At 45.2% G+C, this 21,782-nt stretch overlaps 21 non-coding genes across 21 annotated transcripts; all 21 read right to left on the reverse strand.

Moving 5' to 3' along the window:
- Nucleotides 1-221: 221 nt before the first annotated feature.
- trnay-gua (transfer RNA tyrosine (anticodon GUA)) lies at nt 222-308 on the reverse strand. Its single transcript is given in 2 exon segments — nt 222-257; nt 272-308. It is a non-coding gene; the product is annotated as a tRNA-Tyr (tRNA).
- A 589-nt stretch (nt 309-897) lies between these two features.
- On the reverse strand, nt 898-984 carry trnay-gua (transfer RNA tyrosine (anticodon GUA)). The gene is given in 2 exon segments: nt 898-933; nt 948-984. It is a non-coding gene; the product is annotated as a tRNA-Tyr (tRNA).
- Nucleotides 985-1,573: 589 nt separating this feature from the next.
- Nucleotides 1,574-1,660, reverse strand: trnay-gua (transfer RNA tyrosine (anticodon GUA)). Its single transcript is given in 2 exon segments — nt 1,574-1,609; nt 1,624-1,660. It is a non-coding gene; the product is annotated as a tRNA-Tyr (tRNA).
- A 589-nt stretch (nt 1,661-2,249) lies between these two features.
- On the reverse strand, nt 2,250-2,336 carry trnay-gua (transfer RNA tyrosine (anticodon GUA)). The gene is given in 2 exon segments: nt 2,250-2,285; nt 2,300-2,336. It is a non-coding gene; the product is annotated as a tRNA-Tyr (tRNA).
- A 1,930-nt stretch (nt 2,337-4,266) lies between these two features.
- Nucleotides 4,267-4,353, reverse strand: trnay-gua (transfer RNA tyrosine (anticodon GUA)). Its single transcript is given in 2 exon segments — nt 4,267-4,302; nt 4,317-4,353. It is a non-coding gene; the product is annotated as a tRNA-Tyr (tRNA).
- A 2,625-nt stretch (nt 4,354-6,978) lies between these two features.
- trnay-gua (transfer RNA tyrosine (anticodon GUA)) lies at nt 6,979-7,066 on the reverse strand. Its single transcript is given in 2 exon segments — nt 6,979-7,015; nt 7,030-7,066. It is a non-coding gene; the product is annotated as a tRNA-Tyr (tRNA).
- A 585-nt stretch (nt 7,067-7,651) lies between these two features.
- On the reverse strand, nt 7,652-7,737 carry trnay-gua (transfer RNA tyrosine (anticodon GUA)). The gene is given in 2 exon segments: nt 7,652-7,686; nt 7,701-7,737. It is a non-coding gene; the product is annotated as a tRNA-Tyr (tRNA).
- Nucleotides 7,738-9,686: 1,949 nt separating this feature from the next.
- trnay-gua (transfer RNA tyrosine (anticodon GUA)) lies at nt 9,687-9,772 on the reverse strand. Its single transcript is given in 2 exon segments — nt 9,687-9,721; nt 9,736-9,772. It is a non-coding gene; the product is annotated as a tRNA-Tyr (tRNA).
- Nucleotides 9,773-10,359: 587 nt separating this feature from the next.
- trnal-uag (transfer RNA leucine (anticodon UAG)) lies at nt 10,360-10,447 on the reverse strand. Its single transcript is given in 2 exon segments — nt 10,360-10,395; nt 10,411-10,447. It is a non-coding gene; the product is annotated as a tRNA-Leu (tRNA).
- Nucleotides 10,448-11,042: 595 nt separating this feature from the next.
- Nucleotides 11,043-11,130, reverse strand: trnay-gua (transfer RNA tyrosine (anticodon GUA)). The gene is given in 2 exon segments: nt 11,043-11,078; nt 11,093-11,130. It is a non-coding gene; the product is annotated as a tRNA-Tyr (tRNA).
- Nucleotides 11,131-11,719: 589 nt separating this feature from the next.
- Nucleotides 11,720-11,806, reverse strand: trnay-gua (transfer RNA tyrosine (anticodon GUA)). The gene is given in 2 exon segments: nt 11,720-11,755; nt 11,770-11,806. It is a non-coding gene; the product is annotated as a tRNA-Tyr (tRNA).
- Nucleotides 11,807-12,396: 590 nt separating this feature from the next.
- Nucleotides 12,397-12,484, reverse strand: trnay-gua (transfer RNA tyrosine (anticodon GUA)). Its single transcript is given in 2 exon segments — nt 12,397-12,432; nt 12,447-12,484. It is a non-coding gene; the product is annotated as a tRNA-Tyr (tRNA).
- Nucleotides 12,485-13,076: 592 nt separating this feature from the next.
- trnay-gua (transfer RNA tyrosine (anticodon GUA)) lies at nt 13,077-13,165 on the reverse strand. The gene is given in 2 exon segments: nt 13,077-13,113; nt 13,129-13,165. It is a non-coding gene; the product is annotated as a tRNA-Tyr (tRNA).
- A 1,282-nt stretch (nt 13,166-14,447) lies between these two features.
- On the reverse strand, nt 14,448-14,534 carry trnay-gua (transfer RNA tyrosine (anticodon GUA)). The gene is given in 2 exon segments: nt 14,448-14,483; nt 14,498-14,534. It is a non-coding gene; the product is annotated as a tRNA-Tyr (tRNA).
- A 576-nt stretch (nt 14,535-15,110) lies between these two features.
- On the reverse strand, nt 15,111-15,197 carry trnay-gua (transfer RNA tyrosine (anticodon GUA)). The gene is given in 2 exon segments: nt 15,111-15,146; nt 15,161-15,197. It is a non-coding gene; the product is annotated as a tRNA-Tyr (tRNA).
- A 616-nt stretch (nt 15,198-15,813) lies between these two features.
- Nucleotides 15,814-15,898, reverse strand: trnay-gua (transfer RNA tyrosine (anticodon GUA)). The gene is given in 2 exon segments: nt 15,814-15,849; nt 15,863-15,898. It is a non-coding gene; the product is annotated as a tRNA-Tyr (tRNA).
- A 590-nt stretch (nt 15,899-16,488) lies between these two features.
- trnay-gua (transfer RNA tyrosine (anticodon GUA)) lies at nt 16,489-16,573 on the reverse strand. The gene is given in 2 exon segments: nt 16,489-16,523; nt 16,537-16,573. It is a non-coding gene; the product is annotated as a tRNA-Tyr (tRNA).
- A 1,991-nt stretch (nt 16,574-18,564) lies between these two features.
- On the reverse strand, nt 18,565-18,651 carry trnay-gua (transfer RNA tyrosine (anticodon GUA)). Its single transcript is given in 2 exon segments — nt 18,565-18,600; nt 18,615-18,651. It is a non-coding gene; the product is annotated as a tRNA-Tyr (tRNA).
- Nucleotides 18,652-19,936: 1,285 nt separating this feature from the next.
- trnay-gua (transfer RNA tyrosine (anticodon GUA)) lies at nt 19,937-20,023 on the reverse strand. The gene is given in 2 exon segments: nt 19,937-19,972; nt 19,987-20,023. It is a non-coding gene; the product is annotated as a tRNA-Tyr (tRNA).
- A 586-nt stretch (nt 20,024-20,609) lies between these two features.
- Nucleotides 20,610-20,695, reverse strand: trnay-gua (transfer RNA tyrosine (anticodon GUA)). Its single transcript is given in 2 exon segments — nt 20,610-20,644; nt 20,659-20,695. It is a non-coding gene; the product is annotated as a tRNA-Tyr (tRNA).
- Nucleotides 20,696-21,279: 584 nt separating this feature from the next.
- Nucleotides 21,280-21,366, reverse strand: trnay-gua (transfer RNA tyrosine (anticodon GUA)). The gene is given in 2 exon segments: nt 21,280-21,315; nt 21,330-21,366. It is a non-coding gene; the product is annotated as a tRNA-Tyr (tRNA).
- Between the last annotated feature and the right edge of the window lie 416 nt (nt 21,367-21,782).

Below are 21,782 nucleotides of genomic sequence, written 5' to 3' on the forward strand. Positions count from 1 at the left end.
TAAGTCAAAAACTTGGCACAATTGCAGAAAAAGTTATACTCTTCTGAGTCAGCGACCTAAGGACTGTTGCAATCTCGAGAACTCTCTGCTGCTCTACCAACATTCGTATCAAAGGTCAACAAGTGAAGATTTCTTCTCTCAGGGAAAGATATTTTTTGTCAAGCACATGTCAAAGTGCACTGCTGTCAAAAAGTTGGCGTAAGCCACAAGAAAATGTACAATCCTTCGAGCCGGATTTGAACCAGCGACCTAAGGATTACAGCAATTTCACCTACAGTCCTCCGCTCTACCAACTGAGCTATCGAAGGGTGACAAATGTGGTCAAACGCCATCACCTAGATGGTCAGAGGTTCGGCAGAAGCATATGTTCCCTTTAAGAAATGATTCTGCTGAGTTTGGTGGTGTCTTGGAGCTGCTGAGGATTGCCCCCAGGTCTTCGTACGTTCAACTAATGCTCTATTCCTCTGAGCTACATCCCCTTAGATTGCAAGTAGTTGCATTTGGGAATAGACAAAAAGTGAGCCGAGGAATAAAATCGCTGTTTAGCCCCCTCACTGCGAAATGTCTTTTTCTCTCTCCCTGTTGGTCTAGTGGTTAGGATTCGGTTCATTTACCACCGCGGCCTGGGTTTGATTCCCGCTCAGGGAATGGCTTGCTTTTGGGGAAACACTAGGCATAAGTCAAAAACTTGGCACAATTGCAGAAAAAGTTATACTCTTCTGAGTCAGCGACCTAAGGACTGTTGCAATCTCGAGAACTCTCTGCTGCTCTACCAACATTCGTATCAAAGGTCAACAAGTGAAGATTTCTTCTCTCAGGGAAAGATATTTTTTGTCAAGCACATGTCAAAGTGCACTGCTGTCAAAAAGTTGGCGTAAGCCACAAGAAAATGTACAATCCTTCGAGCCGGATTTGAACCAGCGACCTAAGGATTACAGCAATTTCACCTACAGTCCTCCGCTCTACCAACTGAGCTATCGAAGGGTGACAAATGTGGTCAAACGCCATCACCTAGATGGTCAGAGGTTCGGCAGAAGCATATGTTCCCTTTAAGAAATGATTCTGCTGAGTTTGGTGGTGTCTTGGAGCTGCTGAGGATTGCCCCCAGGTCTTCGTACGTTCAACTAATGCTCTATTCCTCTGAGCTACATCCCCTTAGATTGCAAGTAGTTGCATTTGGGAATAGACAAAAAGTGAGCCGAGGAATAAAATCGCTGTTTAGCCCCCTCACTGCGAAATGTCTTTTTCTCTCTCCCTGTTGGTCTAGTGGTTAGGATTCGGTTCATTTACCACCGCGGCCTGGGTTTGATTCCCGCTCAGGGAATGGCTTGCTTTTGGGGAAACACTAGGCATAAGTCAAAAACTTGGCACAATTGCAGAAAAAGTTATACTCTTCTGAGTCAGCGACCTAAGGACTGTTGCAATCTCGAGAACTCTCTGCTGCTCTACCAACATTCGTATCAAAGGTCAACAAGTGAAGATTTCTTCTCTCAGGGAAAGATATTTTTTGTCAAGCACATGTCAAAGTGCACTGCTGTCAAAAAGTTGGCGTAAGCCACAAGAAAATGTACAATCCTTCGAGCCGGATTTGAACCAGCGACCTAAGGATTACAGCAATTTCACCTACAGTCCTCCGCTCTACCAACTGAGCTATCGAAGGGTGACAAATGTGGTCAAACGCCATCACCTAGATGGTCAGAGGTTCGGCAGAAGCATATGTTCCCTTTAAGAAATGATTCTGCTGAGTTTGGTGGTGTCTTGGAGCTGCTGAGGATTGCCCCCAGGTCTTCGTACGTTCAACTAATGCTCTATTCCTCTGAGCTACATCCCCTTAGATTGCAAGTAGTTGCATTTGGGAATAGACAAAAAGTGAGCCGAGGAATAAAATCGCTGTTTAGCCCCCTCACTGCGAAATGTCTTTTTCTCTCTCCCTGTTGGTCTAGTGGTTAGGATTCGGTTCATTTACCACCGCGGCCTGGGTTTGATTCCCGCTCAGGGAATGGCTTGCTTTTGGGGAAACACTAGGCATAAGTCAAAAACTTGGCACAATTGCAGAAAAAGTTATACTCTTCTGAGTCAGCGACCTAAGGACTGTTGCAATCTCGAGAACTCTCTGCTGCTCTACCAACATTCGTATCAAAGGTCAACAAGTGAAGATTTCTTCTCTCAGGGAAAGATATTTTTTGTCAAGCACATGTCAAAGTGCACTGCTGTCAAAAAGTTGGCGTAAGCCACAAGAAAATGTACAATCCTTCGAGCCGGATTTGAACCAGCGACCTAAGGATTACAGCAATTTCACCTACAGTCCTCCGCTCTACCAACTGAGCTATCGAAGGGTGACAAATGTGGTCAAACGCCATCACCTAGATGGTCAGAGGTTCGGCAGAAGCATATGTTCCCTTTAAGAAATGATTCTGCTGAGTTTGGTGGTGTCTTGGAGCTGCTGAGGATTGCCCCCAGGTCTTGTACGTTCAACTAATGCTCTATTCCTCTGAGCTACATCCCCTTAGATTGCAAGTAGTTGCATTTGGGAATAGACAAAAAGTGAGCCGAGGATAAAATCGCTGTTTAGCCCCCTCACTGCGAAATGTATTTTTCTCTTCTCCCTGTTGGTCTAGTGGTTAGGATTTCGGTTCATTTACCACCCGCGGCCTGGGTTTGATTCCCGCTCAGGGAATGGCTTGCTTTTGGGGAAACACTAGCATAAGTCAAAAACTTGGCACAATTGCAGAAAACGTTATACTCTTCTGAGTCAGCGACCTAAGGACTGTTGCAATCTCGGAGAACTCTCTGCTGCTCTACAACATTCGTATCAAAGGTCAACAAGTGAAGATTTCTTCTCTCAGGGAAAGATATTTTTTGTCAAGCACATGTCAAAGTGCACTGCTGTCAAAAAGTTGGCGTAAGCCACAAGAAAATGTACAATCCTTCGAGGCGAATTTGAACCAGCGACATAATGATTACCGCAATTACACCTACAGTCCTCCGCTCTACCAACTGAGCTATCGAAGGGTGACAAATTTGGTCAAACGCCATCACCTAGATGGTCAGAGGTTCGGCAGAAGCATATGTTCCCTTTAAGAAATGATTCTGCTGAGTTTGGTGGTGTCTTGGAGCTGCTGAGGATTGCCCCCAGGTCTTCGTACTTTCAACTAATGCTCTATCCTCTGAGCTACATCCCCTTGATTGCAAAGTAGTTGCATTTGGGAATAGACAAAAAGTGAGCCGCAGGAATAAAATCGCTGTTTAGCCCCCTCATTGCGAAATGTTCTTTTTCTCTCTCCCTGTTGGTCTAGTGGTTAGGATTCGGTTCATTTACCACCGACGGCTGGGTTTGATTCCCGCTCAGGGAATGGCTTGCTTGGGGAAACACTAGGCATAAGTCAAAAACTTGGCACTATTGCTGTAAAAGTTATACTCTTCTGAGTCAGCGACCTAAGGACTGTTGCAATACTCGAGAACTCTCTGCTGCTCTACAACATTCGATCAAAGGTCAACAAGTGAAGATTTCTTCTCTCAGGGAAAGATCTTTTTATGTCAAGCACAGTCAAAGTGCACTGGCTGCAAAAAGTTGGCGTAAGCCACAAGAAAATGTACAATCCTTCGAGCTGGATTTGAACCAGCCATAAGGCCTAGAGCAATTTCGCCTACACTCCTCTGCTCTACCAACTGAGCTATCGAAGGGTGACAAATGGGTCAAACGCCATCACCTAGATGGTCAGAGGTTCGGCAGAAGCATATGTTCCCTTTAAGAAATGATTCTGCTGAGTTTGGTGGTGTCTTGGAGCTGCTGAGGATTGCCCCCAGGTCTTCGTACGTTCAACTAATGCTCTATCCTCTGAGTACATCCCCTTAGATTTCAAGTAGTTGCATTTGGGAATAGACAAAAGTGAGCCGAGGAATAAAATCGCTGTTTAGCCCCGCTCACTGCGAAATGTATTTTTCTCTCTCCCTGTTGGTCTAGTGGTTAGGATTCGGTTCATTTACCACCGCGGCCTGGGTTTGATTCCCGCTCAGGGAATGGCTGCTTTTGGGGAAACACTAGGCATAAGTCAAAAACTTGGCACTATTGCAGTAAAAGTTATACTCTTCTGAGTCAGCGACCTAAGGACTGTTGCAATCTCGAGAACTCTCTGCTGCTCTACCACATTCGAATCAAAGGTCAACAAGTGAAGATTTCTTCTCTCAGGGAAGATATTTTTTGTCAAGCACATGTCAAAGTGCACTGCTGTCAAAAGTTGGCGTAAGCCACAAGAAAATGTACAATCCTTCGAGCCGGATTTGAACCAGCGACCTAAGGATTACAGCAATTTCACCTACAGTCCTCCGCTCTACCAACTGAGCTATCGAAGGGTGACAAATGTGGTCAAAACGCCATCACCTAGATGGTCAGAGGTTCGGCAGAAGCATATGTTCCCTTTAAGAAATGATTCTGCTGAGTTTGGTGGTGTCTTGGAGCTGCTGAGGATTGCCCCCAGGTCTTCGTACGTTCAACTAATGCTCTATTCCTCTGAGCTACATCCCCTTAGATTGCAAGTAGTTGCATTTGGGAATAGACAAAAAGTGAGCCGAGGAATAAAATCGCTGTTAGCCCCCTCACTGCGAAATGTCTTTTTCTCTCTCCCTGTTGGTCTAGTGGTTAGGATTCGGTTCATTTACCACCGCGGCCTGGGTTTGATTCCCGCTCAGGGAATGGCTTGCTTTTGGGGAAACACTAGGCATAAGTCAAAAACTTGGCACTATTGCATAAAAGTTATACTCTTCTGAGTCAGCGACCTAAGGATCTGTTGGCAATCTCGAGAACTCTCTGCTGCTCTACCAACATTCGTATCAAAGGTCAACAAGTGAAGATTTCTTCTCTCAGGGAAGATATTTTTTTGTCAAGCACATGTCAAAGTGCACTGCTGTCAAAAAGTGGCGTAAGCCACAAGAAAATGTACAATCCTTCGAGTCGGAATTTGAAACCAGCGACCTAAGGACTTACAGCAATTCACCTACAGTCCTCCGCTCTACCAATGAGCTATCGAAGGGTGACAAATGTTGGTCAAACGCCATCACCTAGATGGTCAGAGGTTCGGCAGAGCAATATGTTTCCCTTTAAGAAATGATTCTGCTGGAGTTTGGTGGTGTCTTGGAGCTGCTGAGGATTGCCCCCAGCTCTTCGGACGTTCAACTAATGCTCTATTCCTCTGAGCTACATCCCCTTAGATTGCAAGTAGTTGCATTTGGGAATATACAAAAGTGAGCCGAGGAATAAAATCGCTGTTTAGAGCCCCTCATTGCGAAATGGTCTTTTTCTCTCTCCCCTGTTGGTCTAGTGGTTAGGGATTCGGTTCATTTACCACCGCGGCCTGGGTTTGATTCCCGCTCAGGGAATGGCTTGCTTTTGGGGAAACACTAGGCATAAGTCAAAAACTTGGCACAATTGCAGAAAAAGTTATACTCTTCTGAGTCAGCGACCTAAGGACTGTTTGCAATCTCGAGAACTCTCTGCTGCTCTACAACATTCGTATCAAAGGTCAACAAGTGAAGATTTTCTTCTCTCAGGGAAAGATAGTTTTTTGTCAAGCACATGTCAAAGTGGCACTGCTGTCAAAAAGTTGGCGTAAGCCACAAGAAAATGTACAATCCTTCGAGCTGGATTTGAAACCAGCCATAAGGATTAGAGCAATTTTCACCTACACTCCTCTCGGCTCTACCAACTGAGCTATCGAAGGGTGACAAATGGGGTCAAACGCCATCACCTAGATGGTCAGAGGTTCGGCAGAAGCATATGTTCCCTTTAAGAAATGATTCTGCTGAGTTTGGTGGTGTCTTGGAGCTGCTGAGGATTGCCCCCAGGTCTTCGTACGTTCAACTAATGCTCTATTCCTCTGAGCTACATCCCTTAGATTGCAAGTAGTTGCATTTGGGAATAGACAAAAAGTGAGCCGATGAATAAAATCGCTGTTAGCCCGCTCACTGCGAAATGTATTTTTCTCTCTCCCTGTTGGTCTAGTGGTTAGGATTCGGTTCATTTACCACCGCGGCCTGGGTTTGATTCCCGCTCAGGGAATGGCTTGCTTTTGGGGAAACACTAGGCATAAGTCAAAAACTTGGCACAATTGCAGAAAAGTTATACTCTTCTGAGTCAGCGACCTAAGGACTGTTGCAATCTCGAGAACTCTCTGCTGCTCTACCAACATTCGTAATCAAAGGTAAACAAGTGAAGATTTCTTCTCTCAGGGAAAGATATTTTTTGTCAAGCACATGTCAAAGTGCACTGCTGTCAAAAAGTTGGCGTAAGCCACAAGAAAATGTACAATCCTTCGAGCTGGATTTGAACCAGCCCTAAGGATTAGAGCAATTTCACCTACACTCCTCTGCTCTACCAACTGAGCTATCGAAGGGTGACAAATGGGGTCAAACGCCATCACCTAGATGGTCAGAGGTTCGGCAGAAGCATATGTTCCCTTTAAGAAATGATTCTGCTGAGTTTGGTGGTGTCTTGGAGCTGCTGAGGATTGCCCCCAGGTCTTCGTACGTTCAACTAATGCTCTATTCCTCTGAGCTACATCCCCTTAGATTGCAAGTAGTTGCATTTGGGAATAGACAAAAAGTGAGCCGAGGAATAAAATCGCTGTTTAGCCCCCTCACTGCGAAATGTCTTTTTCTCTCTCCCTTTTGGTCCAGTGGTTAGGATTCGGTTCTTTTACCACCACGGCCTGGGTTTGATTCCCGCTCAGGGAATGACTTGCTTTTGGGGAAACACTAGGCATAAGTCAAAAACTTGGTACAACTGCAGAAAAAGTTATACTCTTCTGAGTCAGCGACCTAAGGACTGTTGCAATCTCGAGAACTCTCTGCTGCTCTACCAACATTCGTATCAAAGGTCAACAAGTGAAGATTTCTTCTCTCAGGGAAAGATATTTTTTGTCAAGCACATGTCAAAGTGCACTGCTGTCAAAAAGTTGGCGTAAGCCACAAGAAAATGTACAATCCTTCGAGCCGGTATTTGAACCAGCGACCTAAGGATTACAGCAATTTCACCTACAGTCCTCCGCTCTACCAACTGAGCTATCGAAGGGTGACAAATGTGGTCAAACGCCATCACCTAGATGGTCAGAGGTTCGGCAGAAGCATATGTTCCCTTTAAGAAATGATTCTGCTGAGTTTGGTGGTGTCTTGGAGCTGCTGAGGATTGCCCCCAGGTCTTCGTACGTTCAACTAATGCTCTATTCCTCTGAGCTACATCCCCTTAGATTGCAAGTAGTTGCATTTGGGAATAGAAAAAGTGAGCCGAGGAATAAAATCGCTGTTTAGCCCCCTCACTGCGAAATGTCTTTTTCTCTCTCCCTGTTGGTCTAGTGGTTAGGATTCGGTTCATTTACCACCGCGGCCTGGGTTTGATTCCCGCTCAGGGAATGGCTTGCTTTGGGGAAACACTAGGCATAAGTCAAAAACTTGGCACAATTGCAGAAAAAGTTATACTCTTCTGAGTCAGCGACCTAAGGACTGTTGCAATCTCGAGAACTCTCTGCTGCTCTACCAACATTCGTATCAAAGGTCAACAAGTGAAGATTTCTTCTCTCAGGGAAAGATATTTTTTGTCAAGCACATGTCAAAGTGCACTGCTGTCAAAAGTTGGCGTAAGCCACAAGAAAATGTACAATCCTTCGAGCGGATTTGAACCAGCGACCTAAGGATTACAGCAATTTCACCTACAGTCCTCCGCTCTACCAACTGAGCTATCGAAGGGTGACAAATGTGGTCAAACGCCATCACCTAGATGGTCAGAGGTTCGGCAGAAGCATATGTTCCCTTTAAGAAATGATTCTGCTGAGTTTGGTGGTGTCTTGGAGCTGCTGAGGATTGCCCCCAGGTCTTCGTACGTTCAACTAATGCTCTATTCCTCTGAGCTACATCCCCTTAGATTGCAAGTAGTTGCATTTGGGAATAGACAAAAAGTGAGCCGAGGAATAAAATCGCTGTTTAGCCCGCTCACTGCGAAATGTCTTTTCTCTCTCCCTGTTGGTCTAGTGGTTAGGATTCGGTTCATTTACCACCGCGGCCTGGGTTTGATTCCCGCTCAGGGAATGGCTTGCTTTTGGGGAAACACTAGGCATAAGTCAAAAAACTTGGCACAATTGCAGAAAAAGTTATACTCTTCTGAGTCAGCGACCTAAGGACTGTTGCAATCTCGAGAACTCTCTGCTGCTCTACCAACATTCGTATCAAAGGTCAACAAGTGAAAGATTTCTTCTCTCAGGGAAAGATATTTTTGGTCAAGCACATGTCAAAGTGGCACTGCTGTCAAAAAGTTTGCGTAATACCACAAGAAAATGTACAATCCTTCGAGCAAGATTGAAACATGCGACCTAAGGATTACAGCAATTTCACCTACAGTCCTCCACTCTACCAAACTGAGCTATCGAAAGGGTGACAAATGTGGTCAAACGCCATCACCTAGATGGTCAGAGGTTCGGCAGAAGCATATGTTCCCTTTAAGAAATGATTCTGCTGAGTTGGTGGTGTCTTGGAGCTGCTGAGGATTGCCCCCAGGTCGTCGTACGTTCAACTAATGCTCTATTCCTCTGAGCTACATCCCCTTAGATTGCAAGTAGTTGCATTTGGGAATAGACAAAAAGTGAGCCGAGGAATAAAATCGCTGTTTAGCCCCCTCACTGCGAAATGTCTTTTTCTCCTCCCCTGTTGGTCTAGTGGTTAGGATTCAGGTTCATTTACCACCACCGCGGCCTGGGTTTGATTCCCTGCTCAGGGAATGGCTTGCTTTTGGGGAAAACTAGGCATAAGTCAAAAACTTGGCACTATTGCAGTAAAAGTTATACTCTTCTGAGTCAGCGACCTAAGGACTGTTGCAATCTCGAGAACTCTCTGCTGCTCTACCAACATTCGTATCAAAGGTCAACAAGTGAAGATTTCTTCTCTCAGGGAAAGATATTTTTGTCAAGCACATGTCAAAGTGCACTGCTGTCAAAAAGTTGGCGTAAGCCACAAGAAAATGTACAATCCTTCGAGAGGATTTGAACCAGCGACCTAAGGATTACAGCAATTTCACCTACAGTCCTCCAGCTCTACCAACTGAGCTATCGAAGGGTGACAAATGTGGTCAAACGCCATCACCTAGATGGTCAGAGGTTCGGCAGAAGCATATGTTCCCTTTAAGAAATGATTCTGCTGAGTTTGGTGGTGTCTTGGAGCTGCTGAGGATTGCCCCAGGTCTTCGTACGTTCAACTAATGCTCTATTCCTCTGAGCTACATCCCCTTAGATTGCAAGTAGTTGCATTTGGGAATAGACAAAAAGTGAGCCGAGAATAAAATCGCTGTTTAGCCCCCTCACTGCGAAATGTCTTTTTCTCTCTCCCTGTTGGTCTAGTGGTTAGGATTCGGTTCATTTACCACCGCGGCCTGGGTTTTGATTCCCGCTCAGGGAATGGCTTGCTTTTGGGGAAACACTAGGCATAAGTCAAAAACTTGGCACATATTGCAGTAAAAGTTATACTCTTCTTGAGTCAGCGACCTAAGGACTGTTGCAATCTCGAGAACTCTCTGCTGCTCTACCAACATTCGTAATCAAAGGTCAACAAGTGAAGATTTCTTCTCTCAGGAAATATATTTTTTGTCAAGCACATGTCAAAGTGCACTGCTGTCAAAAAGTTGGCGTAAGCCACAAGAAAATGTACAATCCTTCGAGCAGGATTGAACCAGCGACCTAAGGATTACAGCAATTTCACCTACAGTCCTCCACTCTACCAACTGAGCTATCGAAGGGTGACAAATGGTGTGTCAAACGCCATTGACTAGATGGTCAGAGGTTCGGCAGAAGCATATGTTCCCTTTAAGAAATGATTCTGCTGAGTTGTGTGGTGTCTTGGAGCTGCTGAGGATTGCCCCCAGGTCTTCGTACGTTCAACTAATCTCTATTCCTCTGAGCTACATCCCCTTAGATTGCAAGTAGTTGCATTTGGGAATATACAAAAAGTGAGCCGAGGAATAAAATCGCTGTTTAGCCCCTCATTGCGAATGTCTTTTTCTCTCTCCCTGTTGGTCTAGTGGTTAGGATTCGGTTCATTACCACCTGCGGCCTGGGTTGGATTCTCCGCTCAGGGATGGCTTGCTTTTGGGGAAACACTAGGCATAAGTCAAAAACTTGGCACTATTGTCAGTAAAAGTTATACTCTTCTGAGTCAGCGACCTAAGGACTGTTGCATATCCGAGAACTCTCTGCTGCTCTATCCAACATTCGTATCAAAGGTCACAAGTGAAGATTTCTTCTCTCAGGGAAAGATATTTTTGTCAAGCACATGTCAAAGTGCACTGCTGTCAAAAAGATTGGCGTAAGCACGAGAAAATGTACAATCTTCGAGCAGGATTTGAACCAGCAACCTAAGGATTAAGAGCAATTTTCACCTACATCCTCCGCTCTACCAACTGAGCTATCGAAGGGGGACAAGTGGTTCAAACGCCATCACATAGATGGTCAGAGTTCGGCAGAAGCAGATGTTCCCTTTAAGAAATGATTCTGCTGAGTTTGGGTGGTGTCTTGAGCTGCTGAGGATTGCCCCCAGGTTCTTCGTACGTTCAACTAATGCTCTATTCCTCTGAGCTACATCCCCTTAGATTGCAAGTAGTTGCAGTTTGGGGAATGAGACAAAAAGGTGAGCCGAGGTATAAATCGCTGTTGTAGCCCCCTCACTTGCGAAATGTCTTTTTCTCTCTCCCTGGTTGGTCTAGTGTTAGGATTCGTTTCATTACCACCGCGGCCTGGGTTTGATTCCCGCTCAGGGAATGGCTTGCTTTTGGGGAAACACTAGGGCATAAGTCAAAAACTTGGCACTATTGCAGTAAAAGTTATACTCTTCTGAGTCAGCGACCTAAGGGACTGTTGCAATCTCGAGAACTCTCTGCTGCTCTACCAACATTCGTATCAAGGTCAACAAGTGAAGATTTCTTCTCTCAGGGAAATATATTTTTTGTCAAGCACATGTCAAAGTGGCACTGCTGTCAAAAAGTGTGGCGTAAGCCACAAGAAAATGTACAATCCTTCGAGCAGGATTTGAACCAGGGACCTAAGGATTACAGCAATTTCACCTACAGTCCTCCAGCTCTACCAACTGAGCTATCGAAGGGTGAAAAATGTGGTCAAACGCCATCACCTAGATGGTCAGAGGTTCGGCAGAAGCATATGTTCCCTTTAAGAAATGATTCTGCTGAGTTTGGGTGGTGTCTTGGAAGCTGCTGAGGATTGCCCCAGGTCTTCGTACGTTCAACTAATGCTCTATTCCTCTGAGCTACATCCCCTTAGATTGCAAGTAGTTGCATTTGGGAATAGACAAAAAGTGAGCCGAGGAATAAAATCGCTGTTTAGCCCCCTCACTGCGAAATGTCTTTTTCTCTCTCCCTGTTGGTCTAGTGGTTAGGATTCGGTTCATTTACCACCTGCGGCCTGGGTTTGATTCCCGCTCAGGGAATGGCTTGCTTTTGGGGAAACACTAGGCATAAGTCAAAACTTGGCACTATTGCAGTAAAAGTTATACTCTTCTGAGTCAGCGACCTAAGGACTGTTGCAATCTCGAGAACTCTCTGCTGCTCTACCAACATTCGTATCAAAGGTCAACAAGTGAAGATTTCTTCTCTCAGGGAAAGATATTTTTTGTCAAGCACATGTCAAGTGCACTGCTGTCAAAAAGTTGGCGTAAGCCACAAGAAAATGTACAATCCTTCGAGCAGGATTTGAACCAGCGACCTAAGGATTACAGCAATTTCACCTACAGTCCTCCGCTCTACCAACTGAGCTATCGAAGGGTGACAAATGTGGTCAAACGCCATCACCTAGATGGTCAGAGGTTCGGCAGAAGCATATGTTCCCTTTAAGAAATGATTCTGCTGAGTTTGGTGGTGTCTTGGAGCTGCTGAGGATTGCCCCCAGGTCTTCGTACGTTCAACTAATGCTCTATTCCTCTGAGCTACATCCCCTTAGATTGCAAGTAGTTGCATTTGGGAATAGACAAAAAGTGAGCCGAGGAATAAAATCGCTGTTTAGCCCCGCTCACTGCGAAATGTCTTTTTCTCTCTCCCTGTTGGTCTAGTGGTTAGGATTCGGTTCATTTACCACCGCGGCCTGGGTTTGATTCCCGCTCAGGGAATGGCTTGCTTTTGGGGAAACACTAGGCATAAGTCAAAAACTTGGCACTATTGCAGTAAAAGTTATACTCTTCTGAGTCAGCGACCTAAGGACTGTTGCAATCTCGAGAACTCTCTGCTGCTCTACCAACATTCGTATCAAAGGTCAACAAGTGAAGATTTCTTCTCTCAGGGAAATATATTTTTTGTCAAGCACATGTCAAAGTGCACTGCTGTCAAAAAGTTGGCGTAAGCCACAAGAAAATGTACAATCCTTCGAGCCGGATTTGAACCAGCGACCTAAGGATTACAGCAATTTCACCTACAGTCCTCCGCTACTACCAACTGAGCTATCGAAGGGTGACAAATGTGGTCAAACGCCATCACCTAGATGGTCAGAGGTTCGGCAGAAGCATATGTTCCCTTTAAGAAATGATTCTGCTGAGTTTGGTGGTGTCTTGGAGCTGCTGAGGATTGCCCCCAGGTCTTCGTACGTTCAACTAATGCTCTATTCCTCTGAGCTACATCCCCTTAGATTGCAAGTAGTTGCATTTGGGAATAGACAAAAAGTGAGCCGAGGAATAAAATCGCTGTTTAGCCCCCTCACTTGCGAAATGTCTTTTTCTCCTCTCCCTGTTGGTCCTAGTGGTTAGGATTCGGTTCATTTACCACCGCGGCCTGGGTTTGATTCCCGCTCAGGGAATGGCTTGCTTTTGGGGAAACACTAGGCATAAGTCAAAAACTTGGCACTATTGCAGAAAAAGTTATACTCTTCTGAGTCAGCGACCTAAGGACTGTTTGCAATCTCGAGAACTCTCTGCTGCTCTACCAACATTCGTAATCAAAGGTCAACAATGAAGATTTCTTCTCTCAGGGAAATATATTTTTGTCAAGCACATGTCAAAGTGCACTGCTGTCAAAAAGTTGGCGTAAGCCACAAGAAAATGTACAATCCTTCGAGCAGGATTTGAAACCAGCGACCTAAGGATTACAAGCAATTTCACCTACAGTCCTCCGCTCTACCAACTGAGCTATCGAAGGGTGACAAATGTTGGTCAAACGCCATCACCATAGATGGTCAGAGGTTCGGCAGAAGCATATGTTCCCTTTAAGAAATGATTCTGCTGAGTTTGGTGGTGTCTTGGAGCTGCTGAGGATTGCCCCAGTGTCTTCGTACGTTCAACTAATGCTCTATTCCTCTGAGCTACATCCCCTTAGATTGCAAGTAGTTGCATTTGGGAAATAGACAAAAGTGAGCCGAGGAATAAAATCGCTGTTTATAGCCCGCTCACTTGCGAAATGTCTTTTTCCTCCTCTCCTGTTGGTCTAGTGGTTAGGATTCGGTTCATTTACCACCCGGCGGCCTGGGGTTTGATTCCCGCTCAGGTAATGGCTTGCTTTTGGGAAACACTAGGCATAAGTCAAAACTTGGCACTATAGCAGTAAAAGTATATACTCTTCTGAGTCAGCGACCTAAGGAGCTGTTGCAATCTCGAGAACTCTCTGCTGCTCTAACCAACATTCGTAATCAAAGGTCAACAAGTGAAGATTTCTTCTCTCTCAGGAAAGATAGTTTTTTGTCACAGCACATTCAAAGAGGCACTGCTGTGTCAAAAAGTAGGGCGTAGCCACGAAGAAAATGTACAATCCTTCGAGCAGGATTTGAACCAGCGACCATAAGGATTACAGCAATTTCACCTACAGTCTCCGCTCTACCAACTGAGCTATCGAAGGGTGACAAATGTGGTCAAACGCCATCACCTAGATGGTCAGAGGTTCGGCAGAAGCATATGTTCCCTTTAAGAAATGATTCTGCTGAGTTTGGTGGTGTCTTGGAGCTGCTGAGGATTGCCCCCAGGTCTTCGTACGTTCAACTAATGCTCTATTCCTCTGAGCTACATCCCTTAGATTGCAAGTAGTTGCATTTGGGAATAGACAAAAAGTGAGCCGAGGAATAAAATCGCTGTTTAGCCCCCTCACTGCGAAATGTCTTTTTCTCTCTCCCTGTTGGTCTAGTGGTTAGGATTCGGTTCATTTACCACCGCGGCCTGGGTTTGATTCCCGCTCAGGGAATGGCTTGCTTTTGGGGAAACACTAGGCATAAGTCAAAAACTTGGCACTAATTGCAGTAAAAGTTATACTCTTCTGAGTCAGCGACCTAAGGACTGTTGCAATCTCGAGAACTCTCTGCTGCTCTACCAACATTCGTATCAAAGGTCAACAAGTGAAGATTTTCTTCTCTCAGGGAAAGATATTTTTTGTCAAGCACATGTCAAAGTGCACTGCTGTCAAAAGTTGGCGTAAGCCACAAGAAAATGTACAATCCTTCGAGCCGGAATTGAACCAGCGACCTAAGGATTACAGCAATTTCACCTACAGTCCTCCGCTCTACCAACTGAGCTATCGAAGGGTGACAAATGTGGTCAAACGCCATCACCTAGATGGTCAGAGGTTCGGCAGAAGCATATGTTCCCTTTAAGAAATGATTCTGCTGAGTTTGGTGGTGTCTTGGAGCTGCTGAGGATTGCCCCCAGGTCTTCGTACGTTCAACTAATGCTCTATTCCTCTGAGCTACATCCCCTTAGATTGCAAGTAGTTGCATTTGGGAATAGACAAAAAGTGAGCCGAGGAATAAAATCGCTGTTTAGCCCCCTCACTGCGAAATGTCTTTTTCTCTCTCCCTGTTGGTCTAGTGGTTAGGATTCGGTTCATTTACCACCGCGGCCTGGGTTTGATTCCCGCTCAGGGAATGGCTTGCTTTTGGGGAAACACTAGGCATAAGTCAAAACTTGGCACAATTGCAGAAAAAGTTATACTCTTCTGAGTCAGCGACCTAAGGACTGTTGCAATCTCGAGAACTCTCTGCTGCTCTACCAAAGGTCAACAAGTGAAGATTTCTTCTCTCAGGGAAAGATATTTTTTGTCAAGCACATGTCAAAGTGCACTGCTGTCAAAAAGTTGGCGTAAGCCACAAGAAAATGTACAATCCTTCGAGCAGGATTTGAACCAGCGACCTAAGGATTACAGCAATTTCACCTACAGTCCTCCGCTCTACCAACTGAGCTATCGAAGGGTGACAAATGTGGTCAAACGCCATCACCTAGATGGTCAGAGGTTCGGCAGAAGCATTATGTTCCCTTTAAGAAATGATTCTGCTGAGTTTGGTGGTGTCTTGGAGCTGCTGAGGATTGCCCCCAGTCTTCGTACAGTTCACACTAATGCTCTAATTCCTCTGAGCTACAATCCCCTATAGATTGCAAGTGAGTTGGCATTTGGAATATCACAAACCAGTGAGCAGAGGAAATAAAATCGGTCTGTTTTGCCCTCCCTACACCTGCGAAAGGTCTTTTCTCTTTCCCTGTTGGTCTAAGTGGTTAAGGATTCAGGTTCATATTACCACTCAGGCCTGGGTTTGATTCCCGCTCAGGGAAATGGCTTGCTTTTGGGGAAAACACTAGGCATAAGGTTCTAAAAACTTGGCACAATTGCAGAAAAAGTTAGAACTCCTTCTGAGGTCAGCTACCTAAGGGCTTGTTGCAATCTCGAGAAACTCTCTGCTGCTCTACCAACATTCGTATCAAAGGTCAACAAGTGAAGTTTCTTCTCTCAGGGAAAGATATTTTTTGTCAAGCACATGTCAAAGTGCACTGCTGTCAAAAAGTTGGCGTAAGCCACAAGAAAATGTACAATCCTTCGAGCCGGATTTGAACCAGCGACCTAAGGATTACAGCAATTCACCTACAGTCCCCGCTCTACCAACTGAGCTATCGAAGGGTGACAAATGTGGTCAAACGCCATCACCTAGATGGTCAGAGGTTCGGCAGAAGCATATGTTCCCTTTAAGAAATGATTCTGCTGAGTTTGGTGGTGTCTTGGAGCTGTGCTGAGGATTGCCCCCAGGTCTTCGTACGTTCAACTAATGCTCTATTCCTCTGAGCTACATCCCCTTAGATTGCAAGTAGTTGCATTTGGGAATAGACAAAAAGTGAGCCGAGGAATAAAATCGCTGTTTAGCCCCCTCACTGCGAAATGTCTTTTTCTCTCTCCTGTTGGTCTAGTGGTTAGGATTCGGTTCATTTACCACCGCGGCTGGGGTTTGATTCCCGCTCAGGGAATGGCTTGCTTTTGGGGAAACACTAGGCATAAGTCAAAAACTTGGCACAATTGCAGAAAAAGTTATACTCTTCTGAGTCAGCGACCTAAGGACTGTTGCAATCTCGAGAACTCTCTGCTGCTCTACCAACATTCGTATCAAAGGTCAAAGTGAAGAGTTTTCTTCTCTCAGGGAAAGATATTTTTTGTCAAGCACATGTCAAAGTGCACTGCTGTCAAAAAGTTGGCGTAAGCCACAAGAAAATGTACAATCCTTCGAGCGGATTTGAACCAGCGACCTAAGGATTACAGCATTTCACCTACAGTCCTCCGCTCTTCCAACTGAGCTATCGAAGGGTGACAAATGTGGTCAAACGCCATCACCTAGATGGTCAGAGGTTCGGCAGAAGCATATGTTCCCTTTAAGAAATGATTCTGCTGAGTTTGGTGGTGTCTTGGAGCTGCTGAGGATTGCCCCCAGGTCTTCGTACGTTCAACTAATGCTCTATTCTCTGAGCTACATCCCTTAGATTGCAAGTAGTTGCATTTGGGAATAGACAAAAAGTGAGCAGAGGAATAAAATCTCTGTTTAGCCCACTCACTGCGAAATGTCTTTTTCTCTCTCCCTGTTGGTCTAGTGGTTAGGATTCGTTCATTTACCACCGCGGCCTGGTTTGATTCCCGCTCAGGGAAGGGCTTGCTTTTGGGGAAACACTAGGCATAAGTCAAAAACTTGGCACAATTGCAGAAAAAGTTATACTCTTCTGAGTCAGCGACCTAAGGACTGTTGCAATCTCGAGAACTCTCTGCTGCTCTACACAACATTCGTATCAAAGGTCAACAAGTGAAGATTTCTTCTCTCAGGGAAAGATATTTTTTGTCAAGCACATGTCAAAGTGCACTGCTGTCAAAAAGTTGGCGTAAGCCACAAGAAAATGTACAATCCTTCGAGCCGGATTTGAACCAGCGACCTAAGGATTTACAGCATATTTCACCTACAGCGCCTCCGCTCTATCAACCTGAAGACTCTCGAATGGTGACAACTGTGGTCCAAAACGCCCATTCACCTAGATGGTCAGAGGTTCGGCAGAAGCATATGTTCCCTTATAAAGAAATGATTTCTGCTGAGGTTTGGTGGTGTTTCTTGGAGCTGCTGACGGATTTGCCCCCAGCGTCTTCGTACGTTCAACTAATGCTCTATTTCCTCATGACTACATCCCCTTAGATTGCAAGTAGATTGCATTTGGGAATAGACAAAAAGTGAGCCGAGGAATATAAATCGCTGTTTAGCCACCCTCACTCGCGAAATGTTATTTTTCTCTCTCCCTGTTGGCCTAGTGGTTAGGAACTTCGGTTCATTTACCACCTCGGGCCTGGGTGTTTGATTCCCGCCAGGGAATGGCATTGCTTTTGGGGAACCACTAGGCATAAGTCAAAAACTTGCACATATTGCAGTAAAAGTTATACTCTTCTGAGTCAGCGACCTATAGGAACTGTTGACAATCTCAGAGAAACTCTCTGCTGCTCACCAACATTCGTATCAAAGCCGTCAACAAGTGAAGATTATGCTTCTCTCAGGGAAAGATATTTTTTTGTTCAAGCACATGGTCAAAGTGCAACTGCTTGATCCAAAAAGCTTGGCTAAGCCACAAGAAAATATACCAATCATTCGAGTTGCAGATTTGAACCTATGACCTAAGGATTACCGCACTTTCACCTACAGTCTCCTTGCTCTACCAACTGAGCTATCGAAGGGTGGACAAATGTGGTCAAAAACGCCATCACCTAGATGGTCAGATGTTTCGGCCAGAAGCATATGTTCCCTTTAACGAAATGATTCTGCTGGAGTTTGGGTGGTTGTCTGGAGCTGCTGACGATTGACCCCCAGGTCTTCGTACGTTCAACTAATGCTCATTCCTGAGCTACATCCCTTAGATTGCAAGTAGTTGCATTTGGGAATAGACAAAAAGTGAGCAGAGGAATAAAATCTCTGTTTAGCCCACTCACTGCGAATGTCTTTTCTCTCTCCCTGTTGGTCTAGTGGTTAGGATTCGGTTCATTTACCACAGCGGCCTGGGTTTGATTCCCGCTCAGGGAATGGCTTGCTTTTGGGGAAACACTAGGCAATAAGTCACAAAACTTGGCACAATTGCAGAAAAAGTTATACTCTTCTGAGTCAGCGACCTAAGGACTGTTGCAATCTCGAGAACTCTCTGCTGCTCTACCAACATTCGTATCAAAGGTCAACAAGTGAAGTTTTCTTCTCTCAGGGAAAGATATTTTTGTCAAGCACATGTCAAAGTGCACTGCTGTCAAAAAGTTGGCGTAAGCCACAAGAAAATGTACAATCCTTCGAGCCGGATTTGAACCAGCGACCTAAGGATTACAGCAATTTCACCTACAGTCCACCGCTCTACCAACTGGGCTATCGAAGGGTGACAAATGTGTTCAAACGCCATCACCTAGATGGTCAGAGGTTCGGCAGAAGCATATGTTCCCTTTAAGAAATGATTCTGCTGAGTTTGGTGGTGTCTTGGAGCTGCTGAGGATTGCCCCCAGGTCTTCGTACGTTCAACTAATGCTCTATTCCTCTGAGCTACATCCCCTTAGATTGCAAAGTAGTTGCATTTGGGAATAGACAAAAGTGAGCCGAGGAATAAAATCGCTGTTAGCCCCTCACTGCGAAATGTCTTTTTCTCTCTTCCCCATGTTGGTTCTAGTGGTTAGGATTCGGGTTCATTTACCACCTCGGCCTGGGTTGACTTTCCCGCTCAGGGAATGGCTTGCTTTTGGGGAGGAAACCACTAGGCATAAGTCAAACACTTGGCACTATTGCCAGTAAAGTTAATACTCTTCTGAGTCAGCGACCTAAGAGACTGTTGCAATCTCAGAGAACATCTCTGCTGCTCTACAACACTTCGTATCAAAGGTCAGACAAGTGAAGATTTCTTCTCTCAGGGAAGATATATTTTTGTTCAAGCACACTGTTCAAAGTGCACTGCTGATCAAAAAAGTTGGGTAAGCCACAAGGAGAAATGTACAAATCTCTTCGAGCCGGGATTTGAAACTAGCGAACATAAGGAGTACAGCAATTTCACCTACATGCCTCCACTCTACCAACTGAGCTATCGAAGGTGACAAATGTGGTCAAACGCCATCACCTAGATGGTCAGAGGTTCGGCAGAAGCATATGTTCCCTTAAGAAATTATTTCTGCTGAGTTGGGTGGTGTCTTGGAGCTGCTGAGGATTGCCCCCAGGTCTTCGTACGTTCAACTAATGCTCTATTCCTCTGAGCTACATCCCTTAGATTGCAAGTAGTTGCATTTGGGAATAGACAAAAAGTGAGCCGAGGAATAAAATCGCTGTTTAGCCCCCTCACTGCGAAATGTTTTTCTCTCTCCCTGTTGGTCTAGTGGTTAGGATTCGTTTCATTTACCACCGCGGCCTGGGTTTGATTCCCGCTCAGGGAAGGCTTGCTTTTGGGGAAAACACTAGGCATAAGTCAAAAAACTTGGCACAATTGCAGAAAAAAGTTATACTCTTCTGAGTCAGCGACCTAAGGACTGTTGCAATCTCGAGAACTCTCTGCTGCTCTACCAACATTCGTATCAAAGGTCAACAAGTGAAGTTTTCTTCTCTCAGGGAAAGATATTTTTGTCAAGCACATGTCAAAGTGCACTGCTGTCAAAAGTTGGCGTAAGCCACAAGAAAATGTACAATCCTTCGAGCCGGATTTGAACCAGCGACCTAAGGATTAGAGCAATTTCACCTACAGTCCACCGCTCTACCAACTGAGCTATCGAAGGGTGACAAATGTGGTCAAACGCCATCACCTAGATGGTCAGAGGTTCGGCAGAAGCATATGTTCCTTTAAGAAATGATTCTGCTGAGTTTGGTGGTGTCTTGGAGCTGCTGAGGATTGCCCCCAGGTCTTCGTACGTTCAACTAATGCTCTATTCCTCTGAGCTACATCCCCTTAGATTGCAAGTAGTTGCATTTGGGAATAGACAAAAAGTGAGCCGAGGAATAAATCGCTGTTTAGCCCCCTCACTGCGAAATGTCTTTTCTCTCTCCCTGTTGGTCTAGTGGTTAGGATTCGTTTCTTTTACCACCGCGGCCTGGGTTTGATTCCCGCTCAGGGAAGGGCATGCTTTTGGGGAAACACTAGGCATAAGTCAAAAACTTGGCACAATTGCAGAAAAAGTTATACTCTTCTGAGTCAGCGACCTAAGGACTGTTGCAATCTCGAGAACTCTCTGCTGCTCTACCAACATTCGTATCAAAGGTCAACAAGTGAAGATTTCTTCTCTCAGGGAAAGATATTTTTTGTCAAGCACATGTCAAAGTGCACTGCTGTCAAAAAGTATGGCGTAAGCCACAAGAAAAGTACAATCCTTCGAGCCGGATTGAACCAGCGACCTAAGGATTACAGCAATTTCACCTACAGTCCTCCGCTCTACCAACTGAGCTATCGAAGGGTGACAAATGCAGTCAAACGCCATCACCTAGATGGTCAGAAGTTCGGCAGAAGCATATGTTCCCTTTAAGAAATGATTCTGCAGAGTTGGTGGTGTCTTGGAGCTGCTGAGGATTGCCCCCAGGTCTTCGTACGTTCAACTAATGCTCTATTCCTCTGAGCTACATCCCTTAGATTGCAAGTAGTTGCATTTGGGAATAGACAAAAAGTGAGCGAGGAATAAAAATCTTGTTTAGCCCACTCACTGCGAAATGTCTTTTCTCTCTCCCTGTTGGTCTAGTGGTTAGGATTCGGTTCATTTACCACGCGGCCGGGTTTGATTCCCGCTCAGGGAAGGCTTGCTTTGGGGGGGGAAACACTAGGCATAAGTCAAAAACTTGGCACAATTGCAGAAAAAGTTATACTCTTCTGAGTCAGCGACCTAAGGATACTGTTGCAATCTCGAGAAACTCTCTGCTGCTCTACCAACATCGTATCAAAGGTCAACAGTGGAAATTTTTCTCTCAGGGAAAGATATTTTTGTCAAGCACATGTCAAAGTGCAATGCTGTCAAAAAGTTGGCGTAAGCCACAAGAAAATGTACAATCCTTCAAGCCGGATTTGAACCAGCGACCTAAGGATTAGAGCAATTTCACCTACAGTCCTCCGCTCTACCAACTGAGCTATCGAAGGGTGACAAATGTGTTCAAACGCCATCACCTAGATGGTCAGAGGTTCGGCAGAAGCATATGTCCTTTAAGAAATGATTTGCTGAGTTTGGTGGTTGTCTTGGAGCTGCTGAGGATTGCCCCCAGGTCTTCGTACGTTCAACTAATGCTCTATTCCTCTGAGCTACATCCCCTTAGATTGCAAGTAGTTGCATTTGGGAATAGACAAAAAGTGAGCAGAGGAATAAAATCTCTGTTTAGCCACTCACTGCGAAAGTCTTTTTCTCTCTCCTGTTGGTCTAGTGTTAGGATTCGGTTCATTTACCACCGCGGCCTGGGTTTGATTCCCGCTCAGGGAATGGCTTGCTTTTGGGGAACACTAGGCATAAGTCAAAAACTTGGCACAATTGCAGAAAAAGTTATACTCTTCTGAGTCAGCGA

Source organism: Oncorhynchus kisutch, unplaced genomic scaffold, assembly GCF_002021735.2.
Source record: "Oncorhynchus kisutch isolate 150728-3 unplaced genomic scaffold, Okis_V2 scaffold1586, whole genome shotgun sequence".
Taxonomy (NCBI): domain Eukaryota; kingdom Metazoa; phylum Chordata; class Actinopteri; order Salmoniformes; family Salmonidae; genus Oncorhynchus; species Oncorhynchus kisutch.